Genomic DNA, 20,435 nt, shown 5'->3' on the forward strand with positions numbered 1-20,435 from the left:
CAAAGGACCCCCTTGTTCGGATTCTGTAAAAAAATCTAAATGAAAATAAAAGTGGAGTAGCGCAGGAATGTGGCTTTAATTATGTTGGTAATATAGGGTTATAAATGGCACATAGCCTTTCTGACCTGTGTAAAGTAACATCAAAAAGGACCAGCAATGCTCAACCTTAATCTTTGCATTTATATTAACTGTTTTAATATTGATGCAAAGCTGGGGCAAATTTAGCAAAAGAAAACATTCTCATTGAAAGCTATTTTATTCTTTGATAAATTAGACTTAGTATACAGTATAGTAAAATAGTATTTTTGCCCCAGTTTTACAGTCGTTATTTTGATATGATTCTACAGTATATACTTCTTTCCACCAGGATTTTCTTTTTACACATATAAATCTTAGAAGTTGTAAAATATTTAAAGCTGCAGACCAGGCAATATCCTACGTGTGTGTGGTTTTGTTTTGTTTTTTAAAGAAATCAGTTCTGTACTGAGAAAATACTTGTAGCATTTAAACAAAAAACTCTGAAATGCATTTTTAATGTATTATAATGTAACAAGCATTTTTTGTTTCAATAGCCACTATTTACAAAGTCACATTCCCTTTCTCTTCTAAAACAGGCTTTGGTCCTTTTTGACCCTGCCTTCTGTCTAGCAGTGCACCAGTTGTATCTAGTGTAGGGTGACCAGATTTGTCCCGGGAAAAATCTCACACATAAGCACCGACTGCGCATGTGCAAAGAGCACTTGCCAACCCGTCCTGGTTGCTCGTGCGCATCCTCGATAGGCACTTGCCGACTGCGCATGCGTGAATGGCCTTTGCCAGTCGCTCATGCGCATGCCCGACCGGAGCTTGATGATTGCACATGCACAAAAGCAGCCGCAAGAGCTGATCGCGCATGTGCACGAGCAGCCGGGAAGTGCCGATCGCATATGCGCAAGAGCAGCTGGCAAGTGTCGATCGCGCATGCGCGCGAGTAACCAGGAAATGCCGATTGGCACGGTCGACAAGTGCTCTTTGTGCATGCGCAGTCGGCACTCGCCAGTGGGAGAAAAAACCAGGACAGAGCCTGAAAGTCGGACAGAGCCTGAAAAACCGGGACGTCTGGTCACCCTAATCTAGTAACTGCCTGGTCACGTGATCTTCCCCACAGAACTTTGCATCTTTGGTCCTCTTCTGCTGCACTGGCAGCCATTTAATGAACCCACAAGCAGAATCTTCGCCGATCGATCACAGGAGAACGGATCGATCGGCACTTAGCTAATTGCTTATCATTGTGTGGACCTCTCCTGATAACATAGCCACCATTGTGTCTCAATTAGCCACACGTTTAAAAGGGGCGGGACAAATACGTTTTTGCACCCGCTTGTCCACGTCTTTACAGTACATAACGCCTGCTACATCTTTATCCCGAGACTTCCCCAGTTCAAAATATAACAAAAATACTGAGCCCCTGCAAAAATCGAGCAGCAAGGACTGCGCTTTAAATCCACAGGGGTGGATTTCACCTGAAATTTCGCCAATAAAGCAGGACACAAAACACAAATCTGTGCCGGGTCTCATTTTATTTGACCTTTTACTTATTTTTAATGGAAATATATTTATGCTTTATGTTTAATATGCAACTAAAAGTAAATGGGGACCTGGATTATCTGAGTTCAGTGAACTAGCTGCCTTTGAAACTGAGAACCAAGTGCATTGGGAAGGAAACATGCTGCTAAAAGAGATTCAGGTCAAATGGGGTTATTTAAGGTGTAATTCATAATACACAATTAGGGAAATAAAAGTTAGCCATGGCTTTTATCTTGCTGTTTGCAAAGGTTCATTATTTTCTTTTTTTTCTGTGCTGTGAAATCCAGACTTTGTTTCATTTGTTGTTTTTTGGGGGGTTACATTTTATAGAAAGTAGTGATTTTGTTTTATTTCTGGAGTAAAGGAGTAGTTCTTAAGACTAAACTGTAAAATCTACTTTTTTTTGTTGATAGCTTCTTCATGATTTTATCATGATGATACAGTCATAATTTCAAGTAGCAAAATAGTATTTTCTTTTTATAGATATTTTATTTATTATACTTTTCTTTTCATTTTGAGCATCACAAGCATCTTTACGTAAGATGAAGCAAAACGTGAAAAAACCTATGTTTTTTTAAAATTTAAATAAATCAGTTCTGCAGTATTAGATAATACTGCCTGTATTTTTTTAACTCCTAAGGCCATTTTTAATGATTTTTTAATGTAGTGACCATTCTTTGGTTGCTACAGAAACCATTTAGAAAGTCATATCCACTTCCTCTTTTGAAACAGGTTCTGACACACACCTTTTTGAGCTCTGCCCTCTGGCAACAAAGTATCACAAACAGATCTGTTTCAGTGTTTCAAACAGCAGACTTCAAACAGCAGACAGTCTATTCCTCTGAAAGATGTAACATTAATGTATTACACTTAGTAATATTATGTTACATATCAGCTGCAGCATTTCACAGACTGCAGCACAAAGTCAGAAGGCAGCCATTAAATTAGGCACATAATCAGGATTTTCACAGATTTATAACAGGACCACCAAACTATTGCCATCTTAGGTAAGAATTATATATTATCACACACTTTACATATAAAAAATGTAAAAAAGGGGGAAAGTAATATTGCTGCTTTTAAATAAAGATAACATCAGACCCTGATTTCATTCTCAATCCTCTCTGGTAATACCAGTACATTTTATTTACTAGAAAGAAAATTGAAAAAGGGGCTAAACTCAAAAAAGGTGAAAGCGATGTGAAAATACAAGATTTTACTTAGAAGGTCATTGCTTACAAATAAAAAGCTACTTGGAGATTTTGAACATCTCCGACCTAAGGAATCCCTGCTGGCTTGCAAATGGCACCAATAGAGGTTCCCTGCCTTGAAAGATGTTCTTCTAACAACTACATTCAGACTACTTAAGAGCAGATAAACTGTAGAAAAGGAACGAAAATGTCACTGGGATTCTGTGCCGATAATAGTAGAAGAATTTTAGATTCTGCATTTTCAACAGCATTCATTATCTCTCACCTCAAAGGGCTTGTACACTTATAGTATAATATCCAATCCAATCTTTAAGGGAAGGATTAATCAATTATTCATTTTGTGTTAATGAAGGTTCCCTTGTCATGTGGGGACTCCATTCCAGGCATTTAGTGCTCCAATATCTGGGCAGCAATCACTCACATGTGATGAGTTGATAGCCAGGTATAGTTTCCAGTGGGCAACACGTAGTATGCTCTTGGCACTCACTATCATAGTTTGTTTCTAATTTACCTCCTAACTTAGTTTTTGTTGCAGTGCACTAATTAATTCCTGTAACAGCTGCATGATTTTCATTATTACTCTTAATGGACTCTGAGACGTAAATTGGTCAGTTAGCTTTTGTATTCCTAGTTAGCGATTAAGTATAAACTATCTCCTAAAATTCAAATAGTCTACTGGGACAACTGAAATGTTAAAAAAAAAAATCATACTGGATGCAGGAAAAGGGAGAAAACGTAAGCTCCAGATACAGAATATATTAGATCCCGTTAAGGATGCAATCTCATCTACTGTATAAAAAAACATTTGTTCTCTGATTTTGAAAAGGCATCCCACCTCCCCATTACTATAGGCTCAACCTACATTTCCTTGGATCTTGTAAGTGGATACAAGTTACTCTTAAAATCCCCTACTACTGGACCTGGGATACAACAGCAACATGGCAGACTAGAATAATGGGAGAAGGAGCGGCTTCTGAGGTTACCATGGAAACCTTTAAATGGCTCTGGGGGTAAGCTCCATTTTATTCTCCCGGACACTTACCATTTCAAACGCTTATATTTCTGGTGTATAAGATTTAAAAAAATAAAAACAGAGTTGGAAAGGGCAAGAAGAGATCTCTAAATTAAAAATAAGATGCAAAAAATGGCGATCAGCACTGATAGCTGCTTCAGCCTTTTAGAGTGCAGGAGGTCTGGTTGCCCCAGAGAGCCATCGGACCTCCAGAACTTCTGGGTCATCCAATCGCTCCTTGGCGATCACATGACTGCGACAAGACCCCGGATGCCGGAAGCAAAGTGGAGGATGCTCCCCGAGTTACTTATCAGTAAAGGTAGTGCCAGGACTTTCTGGACTTTAAATTCTCCGCACCACACGGGCCAGTAGAAAGCTGCAATTACTGATGTGGCTTATTAATGGCCTGTGTCATGCAAGAGATTTAAACCATTTTGTTTCCCCTTGAGGGGGGACGGTACTGGTGCTACCGTCAGCGGTAAGTATCTTGCAAACCAGGGAGGCAGAGGAGCAAAAAATAATGCGACCTAGGACATTTGGTTACAGCCGTTTCACCGCAACCAAATGGCTGTTGGTGCTTGGCCGTCAGCCCACATTGCCCTAAAAACCCCAAATCTTAACTCCTTATACTAACACTACCGCCTAGCCTAAAAACCTTAATACGTTTGCCTAAACCCCTTACCCTAACCTTTACCTTTTCCGAAAAGCCCCTACCCTAAAACCCCTTACTCTAAGCAGTAAAACCCCTAAAGTTAAACCCTACCCTAAGTAGTAAAACCACTAAAATTAACCCCCTACCCTAAGCAGTAAAACCACTAAAGTTAACCCCCTACCCTAAGCAGTAAAACCGCTAAAGTTAACCCCCTACCCTAAGCAGTAAAACCGCTAAAGTTAACCCCCTACCCTAAGCAGTAAAACCGCTAAAGTTAACCCCCTACCCTAAGCAGTAAAACCGCTAAAGTTAACCCCCTACCCTAAGCAGTAAAACCGCTAAAGTTAACCCCTACCCTAAGCAGTAAAACCGCTAAAGTTAACCCCCTACCCTAAGCAGTAAAACCGCTAAAGTTAACCCCCTAAGCACTTAAACGTACCTTATCTTAGAAGCGTCCGGCGGCGGAGATTCCAGCTGCAGATCGGCAGTGACGGACGATCCATCTGCGGCCAAATGGCGGCGGTCATTTGGTCGCAGCAAAACAGGTGTGTCCAGATGTCCTATTCTGAAAATAACGTGATTCAGCTTCGGGGACCCTTGCTTCTCATGCTGATAGAAAAATACGAACCGGTGGAACTGCTCTTTTAAGTCACACAGCTGGAGAGCACTTTATTTAAGGCTCATATACATCGTTTTATAACAGATTTTAGCTAAAATTCAAAACAAAATACTCAGGAATCCGTCTACTATACTATTATCCCATTCTAACATTTAGCATGTATGTCCCAAGGAAACTCCTGTTACGTGATTTTCTGTTAGTGGCATGGGGCACTGTGTAGTACTTGTCATTTGCAGGACTCAAAGAAATTTGCTCAAAGAAATGTCCAACAGCTAACTATTGTGTGCCCTGTAGTCGCTGCAGCTGTTGTATTGATTTAACTGAACTATTCTGATGCTCAATCAATCCAACAGCTTTGCAGACGGATACGGCACTGTGGACAATGTTTTACAGCTGAGCATGATTTATTTATTAAATCCAATGCATTCAAAACATTCTTAAAATCTTTAGAGAATGGCTACTCCTTGTGGTCTGTAACTTAGAGTACAATATTGGCAGCCTTGATAATGAAGATAAAACAACAACTGTGATATTGTTTGCTACAAAACCTCAGAAATAGGCCCTGAGAAAAGCAGTTGAATGCTTCATTGTATCGGTGTTAGAAAAATATTCTTGTTCAAATCTCAAAAATGACCCATTTCATGGGTCTACTGAAATAACTCATTGTAGCCGACAGTATTTTGTCAAACTGGGTAAATCAGTGTAATGTTCAGAGATACAGTATCAGTTCTGTTATTTCTGTAAGGCAATTTAAGACACACGCACTCACTGGAGAACACTACTAAAATGCCATATTGTACACAACAAGGCTATATACTGGGTACCCATAACCACTTCCAACACTAAAAGGTTTCACTAAAGCTGGACAGCAAATGGTTTATTCAAAACCAGAACCTAAAAAAACAACCTTGAATATTACATTAATAAATACAGAAAACTGGAGTGGCAGCGATATTGAGAAACGTGAAGGCAGAAATCTATAATAAGCTTCTGCCTGAGTTAACGGACTACTGTAAGGTTTATTGTCTGAAGCTTATTCATTGACTTTTACATCTGAAGCCAGACTTTTTTGCCACTAAAGCAACTGTCTAAAAATATTCCAAAGGCATATAATATAACCCTCCGGTACTCGGTTGGGGCCCATGGGAACACTCAGTTTCTCTGATTTTCCAATCTTTGAACAGACAAAGAAATGAATAACACTTTCACGGCTTTAGATGCCTGAACCACATTGCATCAGAATATGTTTTACTTGTTGTTTGGGCAGCTGTTTAGTTCAATAAGACAACTTGTTAGTTTTAGAGATGTGCTAAGGATTTCCTGCCTCCTTCTGTGGAACTCACATTGATCCAAATGTGATTGTGTTGTGCTTACATTTATGTTGTGACTTTTAATCTGTCAACTACCTTACATTGCAAGTCACTTTGTAAGCCTACTTCTTTCAGTTGTTGAATACAGTAAGGGGAGGGGGGGCAGGGGTAAGTGTAGATTATCAGTGAGCTTTAACTGTAAAATAATGATCACATTTAGAACCTTGAGACATTAGTGGGATTTTTTCTGGTTTGATATAGTATGCTGAGTAAATAAAATGTCAAAAATATAATTTCACTAAAAATGATTTCTGTTGGTAATCTTCTGCACAAACAGACCTATCTTTTATTTCCTGGCAATATGAACCAAACTCATTGCATAAAATAAAATCACAAAAATAAAAAAAGGCAGCTAGAAGGTGAGTTAAAGTACTTATTAAAGGTCACCAGTTACTTTAAAAAAATCCAACCCTGTAAAAACACAGTTTAGAAGAAACTATTGCTCACCTTTGTGATATACATCCCGCACATCCTACATTTGTTGATAAGGTGCTATACACCTGAGTGTCTTCACTTTATTCCAAATATAGTGTATATTACAAGGGGCGCAGAGGTCAGTATTGTTCCTGCTGATGTTAATATTAAATGAATGATGTCATCACATTGTTATACTGTATATTAACGTTACAACGTGTACTGTACATTCGCTATTTACAATCTCTATTAAATAACACATTTGAACAATACGCGGATGATGTCCAATTGATGTCAGACATGTCCATTATGGTGAACAGTCTCAATGATTGCCTTGGCGGCATCTCTAATTGGATGGCATTGAATTGGCTACAGGTGCCTCTAGATCCGAGTTGCTCCAGATAGGCCCTGAAGCACAAACCGATACTGTGAGTAACGCCTTCAACTATCTAAAAATCAATAACTCCACCCTCCCAAGTAAAAAGAAGGTGAGAAGCCTTGGAGCTATTATTGACAAAAAAAATCATTGATCAGTCTCATATTGCATCTATTGTGAAAAATATTACTTGCAAATCCATCGGCTGAGATAAATGAAGGCGTTTCTCTCGATAACAAATCTACAGATAGTAGCACAGGCCTTGGTCCTCTCCAGACTGAATTTCACAAATTCTCAGCTGATGGGTCTCCAAAAATATAATATCAAAGCCCTGCAGTTAATGCAAAATGCCACTGCCCATCTTATAGCAGGCAATGCAAGACCACATATCGCTAGTATTACAAGATCTGCACTGGCTCCCGGTGAAGCAAAAGATTAATTTTAAGATCTTGACCATTGCCTTTAAGGCTATCCATGGACTAGTCCCCTCTGACCATCAGAAATGACTAATGATTAACACCCCCAATCGGGCCATTAGATCTGCCATCGCCCCTCAACTGATTGAGCCTAGGTTTAAGACCAATAAAGCTGGAGGGAGAGCTTTTTCTAGGACTAGCCCAAGACTGTGGAATAAGCTCCCTGCTACTTTAAGAAATCAGGAAGGTTTACTTCTATTCTGAAAGGAATAAAAAATCTTCCTTTAGAAACAAAGCATAGCAAACAGACCCTAATACCGTGGCACCCAGCTTTCCTGCTCCCGTTCATGTTCCTAGCCCTTTGTTGGTCTTCCTCGTCATTCCCCTACATGTTTTCTTTCAGTAGGTCCCTGTTGTAGGTCTGGGATAGGTATCCTACATGCCCTCTAGTACTGAGTTTCTTGGGTGAGTAGCGCATTAGAAAAAGCTTGAAATAGATAAATACAACCAGCAGCATTCTCCGAAGCACCACACAGTCTGAAACATTGCAGACACAAATCATTCAGAGCATGGATATTTATATCAGAATTCAGCACATTTGGGTGCCATCAAACTCCCCAACCTGGAAAAAAAACAGCTCTGGATTTATCACACATGAAAAATCTCATTTGTATTTTTTTCTTTGCTGAATCTGGTGCTGTGTTTCCTCCAAGTTTTGCTGCAGGGAGACTTTGATAATAGCACCCTAGTTAGAATGTAACCTTTAGAACCTTTCACATTTACAAGAAACTTCATAAAGCAATAACGCACCAGTGTAACTCAACCAGTTTATTTATTTATTTTATTTATAAAAATGTTTTACCAGGATGTAATACATTGAGAGTTACCTCTCGTTTTCAAGTATGTCCTTGGCACAGTTGCTATCCCAGAGCAAAAAAAATACCTTGGGTTTACCACCAGATATCAACCTTCAAGCCCAGGCACGTTCAGAAAATATATGGTAACCAACAAAAGTAAGCAAATGTGTCACTACTACAGTATGATGAACGATGTTCCCCTTACTATTTGCAAACAAAGAAATACCCAGGCCCCCCAGTGGTCTTAGTGAAGAAAACATTTGTTTAGTGGAAGAGGATTAATGTTTCGATCCAACCGTGGACCTTTGTGACACAGGTCCACGGTTGGACTGAAACGTTGATCCTGTTCCAATAAACATATTTTTTTCTTCGCTAAGACCACTGGAGAGCCTGGATATTTCTGTGTTTGCTATATACAAGTCTCCCTCCTGGTTACTTGATCTAGTATGTGCACCTGTGGCAGGACTGTAGTACTGTGAGTGCTCCCAACCTTGTTCCCCCTTACTTTTTGGCCATATTAACACACCTGCTCATTTTTGCTTCAGAAATCTGGACATCTCTTGAACTTGGAAATCCCCAGATGTAAGATCAGGGCATTCCTACAATGTGCAGTTCAGATCAGAGTAAAGTTTAGGAAAATAAACTGAGGGGTGGGGATTGCTGCTTTGGCTGAAGTGATAATTTAGCATTACAAGGTCTTCTTCTGCTAGTCTGACAAACACATGAGGGCATAGTTGTTTGCCATTCTAAAGGTCCCAGCCTGTGTTTTAGTAACCAGGTAAGTCCATGGATCTCGAGATATGTTCCTCAATACTTAAGAACAATGCATACTCTTACATTTTTTCTTCCAAATTATTTATCTGGTGCACTAAGGAAACATTCACACACACACACCCCCACATACATGCATACTGTAACACACTTTATTTTGTATGTATGTATATCTTTATTTATATAGCGCCATTAATGTACATAGCGCTTCACAGTAGTAATACACGTGACAATAATATAAATAACAAATCATAGAAATAACACATAATGGGAAGAAGTGCTTCAGACATAAAAGTCACACTTAGGAAAAGGAGTCTCTGCCCTGAAGAGCTTACAATCTAATTGGTACATTTTAAGGGGATATGTATCAATTGTAGCACAATTTGCTTAACTTTGCACTGTTAATCAAAGGCATGACACTTGTTGCTTGCTTCATTTAAAGCTGACCTTATGAGTGCAGAGGTTAATGACACCTCAGACTGGGGTGGAGGGTGGCTGTTAATTTACACAATGATAAATATAATGACAAACAGCCCTACATTCGACCTCAAAAGGGACACACAGGATTTTGGCAAAAAATAAGGTTACAGCTCTCTTTACATACACAATTCAGGCCAGCCAGCTCATAGTAACAAACTCCCAAAACTATAAAACTGCAAAGGGGTGTGGTTTCAGAAAGATATCTGCTGAGCTAGTCCCTATCTTGCTATGCCCCCATGCTCCACCTCTTATAGCACATCCGACTCACCCAGCTTACTACCCTTGCTTGGTCCAGCTGCACACATATCAATCTAATATCTGGGCCTGGCCCAACCGCTGCCGTTGTGAATAAAACCTGACAAAATAGGAATAATACAGTATGTTCACACTCATCATCAGTGTAAACTCGACAAGTGTCCAGAATACAACAGAGAGCCATAAAGGTTTCAAAGTCAGAGTAAGCACATTTCCATTCTCCCCCCGCTCCTCCACTATTAAGGACAAGGAGCTTGGAATACTATTTGCCCTCTATTGCCAATTATTAAGACAGTTCAAGTAATCTGCATAAGGGGAAAAAAACATAAAAGAACGAAACTCTGGCAATATTATAGACCATTTTTTCTATTAGAGTTTCGGAACTGGTATTTAGTAGGCATAATTCCTTCCTACGCACCATTAATTTTGCTTTATAGCTGGCCTGATAGCCATTACAGGTTTTTTTTTTTTGCTAATGCCTTTTCCCATTTGGTTTTTACAATTAACAAAATGCGTTTTCTAAGGTTTTGCAAGTTGAATTTCAGCAGGAGTAAGGGGGTGCGATAGAGTGACTCTAATGGGGGCGAAAAAGAGAAAGTAACGATGCTTTCAGACCGAACACTCGTAAAGCTTTCTTAAGCATGACTATCCACTTCCAATCCTCTAAAGCTTCTTCTGTGAAAACAGAAACCAAAACGGAGGCTTAAAAACACCACTTGTTTTTATGTCCATGAATGTTCATGCAAAGTTATGGCTATTATACTAGTGATGCTTAAGTCCTTAATGTGTTATTATTACATCTTCCCCATGCTGGTTAAGATTTTAGTCCCAGAGCTGCACACTTTTCCAGCACACTAAATATATCTTCACAACATATTGAATAATGGCCTCAGTGTGGGTGTTTTATAATAAGGTACATTTCATGAAGATAGTTACCTTAAATGTCACCTACTGCATAGAAAATACTTCAGCACTCCAGTGCTTTATGGTGAAACAATCCAACGGTAGCAATGAAGAGACAAAGTATTTATTGTTATTGTTTCAATATGCTATATTTCTTGCAGTTGCTGTGTGTGAATATACCTTTCATCATTCTAAAAGATTGTGAAGGCATAGTTGTTGAAACCTTGAAAAATGTTTAGAGAAATTAGGAGATATTTCAAGTACCTGAGCTTCCTAGTTAGAAATGAGAAGATATTTCAAGTACTTCGTGCTTCCTAGAGAGCAAATACAACTTAAAATCCACAAATATTATTTAACAAATGTAGTCTCTGCAGCCTGCCTCATCAGCTGATGGCTATTATTATTATGTTTTTTTATTACACGCCAACATATTCCGTAGCGTAGTACAACAGGGGTTGAGCAGGTTGGTGTGATTGAATTGTAACAGAGCAGCTGTAACTTCAGCGAATGGCAGCAAACGGCTGACACCCTTTGGCTGCTGCCTTTGGGGTGACACAGATGTAGACTGAAGAGGTTCTGAATGAATTCAGCTGTGCTATGCAAGTCCTGTATTCCAGAGAAATAAAAACTGCAGAGGGCGGGGCTCACGAGACACATTGCAAGCAATACCAGCTATTAACCCTTAACATGTTGTTTTTGTGGTGCAGAGGGCTATATGACTTTAATTGCCATGAGTTTCTGCAGATGTCACGTACATATACAGTAGATGACATCACGTGATATTCTTATTTTTAATAAAGTCCTCCAACGAAAGCATGACCTGTCTGTCACTTATCTCTAGAATGCGCCAGCAATTGTTCACTAACGTTTAGTTTTCTTTGGGTCTGACAGAGTTGTCTCTGGTTATCGTTTATGACCTTCTAAACAACACATATCACTTTTAGTGCTCTTTGAAGACCAGCACAGACCCAGGAAAAGTCTTGACCTGTCATAAACCCAATATATTGTATTTTTAAACTCAAACTGCTGCCACATTAACCCCGGAAGGACCAGACTGACTAAAATAACTAATATCTGATGATATTATTATGACAGATGGGTTGGCCAATCTTTTCACCTTCCTGCTTACTCATGATATTCTTAAACATAATTTATAATTGTAATGAATGTCAAATAAGTCAGATTATTTCAGATGATTATCAACCTGCATTAATTGAAATGATAAACTCCTTTGGTCATCTAAAATGGAATAAATAATGAATTAAAAAAGTATCCAAACTTAAAATGTTCTTGAAAATGTATTCACAATTAGATTGACCAGGTAGCAAGAAGGTTGTAGTAAGAAAACAATTTCCCCAAAGTTTTCAGGGTCCAAATTTTGGAAATCCATACATCTGACCATTTTCTTGGAAAGTACTCTAAAAGAGCTTTCTAAAATTACTGTGTAGCAGAAAATTTGTAGGAAATAAAGAGTGTGACAGATGAAAAAAAAAAACAGTTTTCTCAAAATGTCAGGATCAAAATGTTGGAAATTCAAAAGTCCAGAAAAAAGGTTGTAGACAATACAGAGTGTGACTGAAGCACAGACACTTGTGAAATATACATGGGGTTAATCAAAATATATGGTATCACATCAATCAGACATTAGTTTTGCAAGTATTTAGGCAGCATTGGGAAGACATTCCGGAGTGATGCATATCTTTCTGCTGAATCTAAGTCTGAACTCCTACTGTACATTTTCCAAACGGTATAATCTGTCAGAGTTCTTATAAAATGCAACATCTGTACATTTAGAAACTCCCTCCTCTGTGATTGCAAATTCTTATGCCATATAGGAACTTATATTATACTGAGCTTGCCAAACAAGATTCTTTAGATCCCCCAGAGGAAATGTCATATCCCATAGTTGTACAGGATATACTATATATTTTTTTCTTACAGCAAATGATCTCCTCCCATCACAACATAGGGCCGTATTCAATATGCTTTAATATTGCCGCTCACGAAGTAGTCAGCAAAAAAAACTGGAATTCAAGTTAATGGCAGTTTGCAGCTTTTATTTAATAAGTTCCAAAGACTGATCGGCTGCTTTGGACCTTATTTGATAAGGGCTTTAGAGAGGCCTCTCTTGCAAGGACTTCTCATATGATTTCACGCGAGAGACCAGAGATACAGTGATGAGCTTTCGCTCACTTTAATGAATATACCTGGATTAGCATAATTTAGTAAATCTGCCCATAAATCTATGTTTTTGCTTTGCCCCTCCTTATCTTTGCTCTGGCATTCTGCCATCATGATGTTGCATTGCGACGTCACATGACCCCATAGTGTCATTTGACGTCACGTTGCCATGGCGACGCTTCACCAACGCCATCTGACCCAAGGTAAGGAGAAGTTACAGAGGCCTTTGCCACTTCCCCGGCATTTAATTTAAATGCCTTCAGGAAGCGCGCAGGGCCTCTGTAACCCCCGTGCCCCCTGCAGAGAATCTCGCGCTCCAAGCCCCCCAGTTTAAGCACCCTGGGCTAGACGGATGTCCAAGATCTCTCTTATCCAAATAGCGGTTTAGTGCATTAACCAAAGAATTATACACTTTCAAAAACAACAACAAGGACATTCAAAATACATTTTAAACATAAATACATTATCACTATAGATACCTAGGCTCTCTCAATGGGGAGCTTTGATAGCTACTGTACATTGGCAATAATTGGTAACCAGTAATAAAAAAAAATACATTAACAATATTAAAAAAAAACACTAATAACCCCACCTTCATTAACTAAGTGGCTAACAGCTACGGTAATGAAAGGTTTAACCCCTCCCGCCCATATTGCAAATCAATAAACACCCTAAATAAATAAAACTGTTACTTACCCCTGCCAGGATGAAGGCTGCCCTTCTCATCACCAGGGGCAGCTGCTGCAAAATCCAATAAAGGGCCGGTGCCCAATCATAAAACACGTGCATTTTGGTATGTATTAACCCCTTTGGAGCCTGTGGTATACCTTGGTAAAGTTATTTCTATCATAGGCTTCTATAATAATAGTATTTATTAGAAGCCTATGATAGAAATATGATCATGATGCGGGGTCATTAACACATTATTAATGGTTGTGGTAATTCCCGCATTGCAATTTTGGCCAAATATCGTACCCCCTAAAAAAAAATACAGTATAAAGTCTACTTTAACAGAGTTTGATGTATTTACTAAATACAGTTAAAATGTTTCTCTATTGTTGGTCTCTTTTCACGTGTATATATGTTTTTACGTTATTAGTTCATACCCAGTTAGTTTCATGCAATCAACATTTTAACCATACATTAATTATTATTTGGGGTTAGCCTTTGAAATAGCATATGTGTTTCTAGTAAGTTTCTTATTACATTTCTGATAAAACTAATTGGGACAAACAAATACTACTCTATTTTAGTAAGTGTGTTGCATTTTAGCCCTTATATCTACATATCTACTGTATGTGGCTTTAAAAAAAATAATCTGTTTTCTAAATGTAGCATATCACAAGACTAACGGAAGAAAGTGTTTTCATTTGTGAATGGATTCAATTTCCAAAACCATTTCAAAATGTGTGTTTCCGTAGACCGAAATGGTCTTGGAACAGCACAGGCTGCATTCAGTTCATGGAATATACAGAAAAACATCATGCAATGAAGTCTATGAAGGGAACAGCTAATTAAGATTGTGAAACGATGTACATCTTTCTATAAGATGGTCAACATCTATTTCTGACAGAATTGGAAGGCTACACTAGTGGGCATACTTTAGGCTCTTGCTACTGTATATGATAATCGTTAGAGAGAAAATATATGCAGGATTGTTAAATAGAAATGCATAATAGATATGCACATATGTATTCATGTTATAGAAATGAAATGGCCCACATCCGACTTTAACATCAGTTTTAATATATTCTATATATATGATTCCACAAAAGCACTGAATAATTTATTATTGTTCATGTTTTCCTCGCCACACACCAGACGTGAAATATTTTCATAAAAAGTAATACAGAAAACAATTTAAAGATATAAAGTATACATATGTGTGTGTGTGTGTGTGTGTGTTCACAATTCCCCTCTAACAAAACTTAAGGTTTAGGGAGATCAGTGGGTAACTTATCTTTGGTTTGCTCCAACGTTTTAGATACTTGTCCATCAGAATGTTCATATCTGAACGCTCCATGGTTTACTCAGTTGAAACTCAGTAGAGCAGCTGGAGGATTGATGACATACATATTGTACTATATGATGACATATTTACTGTATATGCAAATCTACATTACACATATAGCAGCTAACAAAATGTGTGTCGGACAGCAACATCACACCTTCCAACCCACTCAAGTGTAGTTTCTACTTACTATGCTCCTGCAAAAACATGTATATGTGTGTCAGCTGCTTTTAACAACATTTTTTAAATGTCTAGCTGATTGTCCAGAGATGGGTAAAACGGTTGTTATGTAGCCTTGGATGACCATGAGGGAGAACAGGAAGAGGAAGTAGTTTTCCACAAAACTGTTTTTTTATAAAGCTGCAGAAAACGCTTACCCCTGTGACTAATCAACTTACTGGTCATCCAAGGAGTTAATAACTGGAAACATGTTCTTGGAATAATAATAATACGTTTTAAATTATACTGCGGTCTTTCTCTTTATTTGTTTTGCCCAATGCTACTAATTGAGTTAACATAATTGAAATACAAATATGCATTCTAGATACACTGAACATACAAACCCTAACATAATATGTTCTATCTATCTCTTTCTCTACTGTAGGTGACTAGAGTTTCAAAGCTCAGGGCATTACTGTTATCTACTGAGTGAGCCTGTGAACTGTAAGTCTATGCACTTTCTTATTCTTTTATTGGGGTTATAGTTTAAAGATCAGAAAATTACACCGTATTTGATTCTATAAACAGCAGCAAAAACGATCAGCCTGGCAGCTGTTGCCCCTTAAGTAAATGAAGATGTTATTAGGGCAAAAGGAGACTTGGTAAAAATGCATCATATTTAATTGTACTTGTACATTTAGGATAATACCATGTTTTTCTTGTGTTATTGAGGCTAATGACTTAATACAATTTATATTTTCTAAAATAAAAAAATCTGTCTTCGCACAACCTAGCAATACTGTATTTCCAGTTCTTGACAGGGTAGGTTGTTGAAAAGATGATGTACCAAAAGCTTTGATTAGAATAAGATTTACAAGTTCTGATTTAATTGAGATACTTTGATGCTGGTTGTTTGTATCTCTTATGCAACAAGTATGCAGAGTGGTTATTTGAAGCAATAGGAATTAGGGCAGGAGTTATTCACAATTAGGTATGATGTAAACTGCAGAGTAGAAGGGAATTAAAAGACAGATATATTTGTGTTATTGCCATTAAACATATCCACGAAAAGAGCAGAACTGTAAAATTACTAGTGTGAGGAGTGATTTTGTTTTTCAGCCCAGAATTAAAAAAATGTATTGAGCCCTGTTTTGGATAAATGCTGTTACATGATGATAATGTCCTCCATAAAGTTACCATGAACATGTAATATTAATGATTAAATAACTAATGACCTCCATGCTGCAAAAGACAAAGGTCATTAAACTTTGCTCATATTACTAAACCTCTCTGCAGACTTTGATACTGTACTTCTACTTCACATTCTCCATAACCTTTGTATCCGTAACAAAGCTCTATCCTAGATTTCCTCTTACCTGTCCCATCATACTTTCAGTGTCTCTTTTGCTAACTCCTCCTCCTCTGTCGATCTCTCTGTGGGTGTATCCCAGGGATCTCTCCAAGGACCTCTTCTCTTTTCTCTCTACACACTCTCTAGGTGACCTTATCACATCTCCAGAGTTAAAATATCACCTCTATGCTGATGACACACAAATGTAACTTCCTACCCTTGACCTCATACCTGCTGCACAGACCAAAGTCTCTGAATGTCTTTCTCCTATATCAACCAGGATGGCACTCCGCTGACTCAAACTTAACATATCCAAGACTGAGCTCTTCATACTTCCTCCCTAACCTGGCCATTCTGTCTTTCTACATTACTGTTGGCAGTACTATCATACAACCATTATCATAAGCATACTGCTTAGGAGTCACTCCTTCCTCCTATTCTCCTCTTACGTTCAAAATGTAGCTAAAACCTGTTGTTTTTACATCTGTAAAATTGCAAAGATACACCCTTCCCTCTGTCCCTCTACTTCTAAAACTGTAATGCAGATCCTCATTCTCTCCCGCCTCGACGATTGTACCCTTCAACTGTCCGGCCTTCCTGCCTCTCACCTGTCTCCCCAACAATCTTACCTTAACGCTGCTGCTAGAATTACTCTACTCTCTCCTAAAGCTGTCTAGGCATCTCTCCTGCTTAAATCCCTCTCCTGGCTTGCTATCAAATCCCGTATTACTTACAAATTCTCCTCCTCACTTTTAAGGCTATACACTCTTCTGCCCCTCCTTACATCTCAGCCCTAATTTCTTGCTATACACCGGCCCGACTTGCGTTCTGCTCAAGGATGTCTTCTGTCTACCCTTTTTGTATCTAAAGCCCTCTCCCGCCTAAAACCGTTCTCACTCAGTGCCCCACACCTCTGAAATGTCCTTCTTCTCAATATCTGACTAGCACCCTCTCTCTCCACCTTTAAGACCTATCTAAAAATGTACCTCTTTAATGAAGCACATGGGTAGCTTCACTGGCTGATACTATATATCTCAGATGCACTGACCTTGATCCCTTGCAGACGCACTTACCATAACACCCTCCTAGTGTCTCTGTAAGTTCTCCCTACTTACCGCTTTTAAGCTCTTTGCAGCAGGGATCCCACTTCCGATTATTACTGATGTCTGACGTGCTTATTCCCATTATGTGTTATATTATTATGTCACGTTTATCACTGCTGTGAAACGCTATGTACATAAATGGTGCTATATAAAAAAAAAATATACATACATATATTTAAATATTTTCCCCCCTCACCCCTCCCTGCTTTTATTTTGTTCTGATGGATGACTGACGAGGGTGCCCAGATGGGCCATAGAGTTGGTCCTTCTAGGTAAACACACCGCTTGAATTTCTCACGAAACATGTGAGTGAGATACCTACCGTACCAACTACAGTACATTTTTCAATAATTGATCAGATTTTATTGCATTATATTTCACTGTCTTATTTCACATGTCCTTGGATTTATTTGTGCTCCTTGTCCCATGTCGTTATTGTGCAAATATAGCATTTAAAGTATGCATTGAACACATTAACATATTGAACATATTTACTAAGAAGTTCTACTTTATAAGACACCATCCATTCTCGAAGACACCTTACAGCTCCATTCAGGTGAATGTGTAATTAAAGTCATACAGTATTTACTATGCAGTATTACTCCAAAAGACAGGCACATAACATTATTATATGTTGGTAACCAGAATGATCAAAGAATTGAGAAAGGGGTTTATTTTTATCTTAAGAGCGCAATGTGAAATTCTCTTAATTTAAAACCTGCCGTCACTATAGGGGTTCAACTGTTTTCTTAACGTGTAGTCAGAATTTTTTAATTGTATGTGCAATTAAAGGGAAAACTACGCTTACGTTATACCTAATGGTTGGAAGTACATTATATTCATACTATGCGGTGTGTATTGTATACACCTCCTAGCAAGGATTAACAATCCTTGTTAATATGATAGAAATGAAATGCTAATTGATAACTTCCTTTTACAACAATTTAAAACTGTGTTCCACAATTCTTCGACACTTGTAAGAGGCATGCATTACATTTGAGAGCTAACAGAAAGTGTCAAAAGCAAGTTGTTTGTGATACAGTACCTTTTAATTGGGCTAATTAAAAATATTGAAACAACTTTGAAAATCTAAAATAGCTTATGCTGGTTGGAACTAAATGATCTACAGTAGATATGAACATTATAACAACAAAAGCTTGACTTTAGAAAAACACTCTATACTTTGTCCACACTTAGATGGTTATTTATCAAAGTGTCCCTGATGCAAAATTGGGACAAAAAAAAAACTGCACCAGATTTATCAAGGAAAAACATTTCTACTGAAACCAGTGCGATTTTCTTCTTAAATAAATCTGATGCAGTATTTTTACAGCCGAAAAACTAACCTGTTGGGCACCAACATTAGAGTTCTTCTTGGATACGTAGTGCACAGAGCTTTTGAAACTTCATACATTTCTTCTTTAAGTCCCATGAAAGGTCACAATCCATAACAAACTTACTGTCCATTTCTCTATAACCAATACGGCTACTGAAACTTTGAACTACATCTATAGAATGCAATGGCATGTCATTATGAAGTTCCAATAAGTGGTTTATTACTTGATAGGAGCTAAATATGATTAATCATAAATAACCATATTCCTTCACTAACGCCTTCTCTGTAGCAATAATGCAGTGACGAGGGATTATTATTGTCTAAATGTCTTAGCATTGTTATGTAATAATAATAATAATAATAATAGCATGTTCTTGTATAGCGCTGCTATTTTTACGTAGCGCTTTACAGAAACATTTTTTCCAGGCACAGGTCCCTGCCCCATGGAGCTTACAATCTAGTTTTTTTTGGTGCCTGACGCACATGGAGATAAAGTGACTTGCCCAAGGTCACAAAGAGCTGGGAATTGAACCAGGTCCCCCTGCTTCAAACTCAGTGTCAGTCTGTGTCTTTACTCACTGAGCCGCTCCTTCTCCCATTTGATATGTATGATGATGCAGCGGAGCATTTGTAGTGAAATTATCTATTCAGCCCATATACACTACTAAGCTCAAATAATTCAAATGCTGAAATGTGACTACTTACATCAACACATAAAGAGACACTCCGGTGGGTCATGTAAAAATGTTAATAAGTGGCACCAAAAGTCAAGTGAATTCCTTGAAATTTTTCAGTGTTCCACATTGGTTTTCCCATCATTCTTTGGACCAGATCATGAGCCCTGTGTTCCTCTGCACCAGTAGCTTTCTAATTGCATGCAAACGAGTAAACTGAGTTCTATGCAAATGTTATGGCCCTGTCCTGAGGCAACAATTAACAGCAATTTATAGTAGATATATATATATATATATATATTATTTTTTTTGCTTATTAAGTTTGGATGCTTTGTACTATAATGTACCGGGTACTCTGCAAAGCAGTGCAAACTTCACAAGGTTCATCATTCACAATAAGGATGATAAATAAAGGCTTTCTGAAGCTAGCACAAACTTTTGCGGCTGTCGAACAGGCAATCAGCCGCGCTCGACCGCGGCCCAGAAAACAGAAAGCGGCCTGGTGGATTAATTTAGCAGGACTCCCTGCTTCTGAATGGGACCACTGTAGCGTTAGTCCTGCCGGGCCAGCTACCAGTCTGCAAGAGCTGTGCAGAGGAGTCCCAGAGAGAAGCAGTCACTCTCTCTGTGTCTCCCCTAGCAGCTATTACAGCAATCCAATGGGTTTTTTTTGCTGTAGTAGATTAAAACTGGAGGTCACTGGAGCTGAATCCCATTA

The 20,435-nt window shown here is 38.4% G+C and overlaps 1 protein-coding gene across 7 annotated transcripts in view; it reads left to right on the top strand.

Annotated features, from left to right (window-relative positions):
• PKNOX2 (PBX/knotted 1 homeobox 2) overlaps positions 1–20,435 on the top strand; it is a 752,321-nt gene that overhangs the window by 101,170 nt on the left and 630,716 nt on the right. For all 7 annotated transcript variants that reach the window (XM_075604325.1, XM_075604323.1, XM_075604330.1 and 4 more), the window contains exon 2: positions 15,699–15,757. The gene's annotated coding sequence lies outside the window, so the exon portion shown is untranslated. The remainder of the gene's footprint in view (positions 1–15,698; positions 15,758–20,435) is intronic.

Source organism: Ascaphus truei, chromosome 6, assembly GCF_040206685.1.
Source record: "Ascaphus truei isolate aAscTru1 chromosome 6, aAscTru1.hap1, whole genome shotgun sequence".
Taxonomy (NCBI): domain Eukaryota; kingdom Metazoa; phylum Chordata; class Amphibia; order Anura; family Ascaphidae; genus Ascaphus; species Ascaphus truei.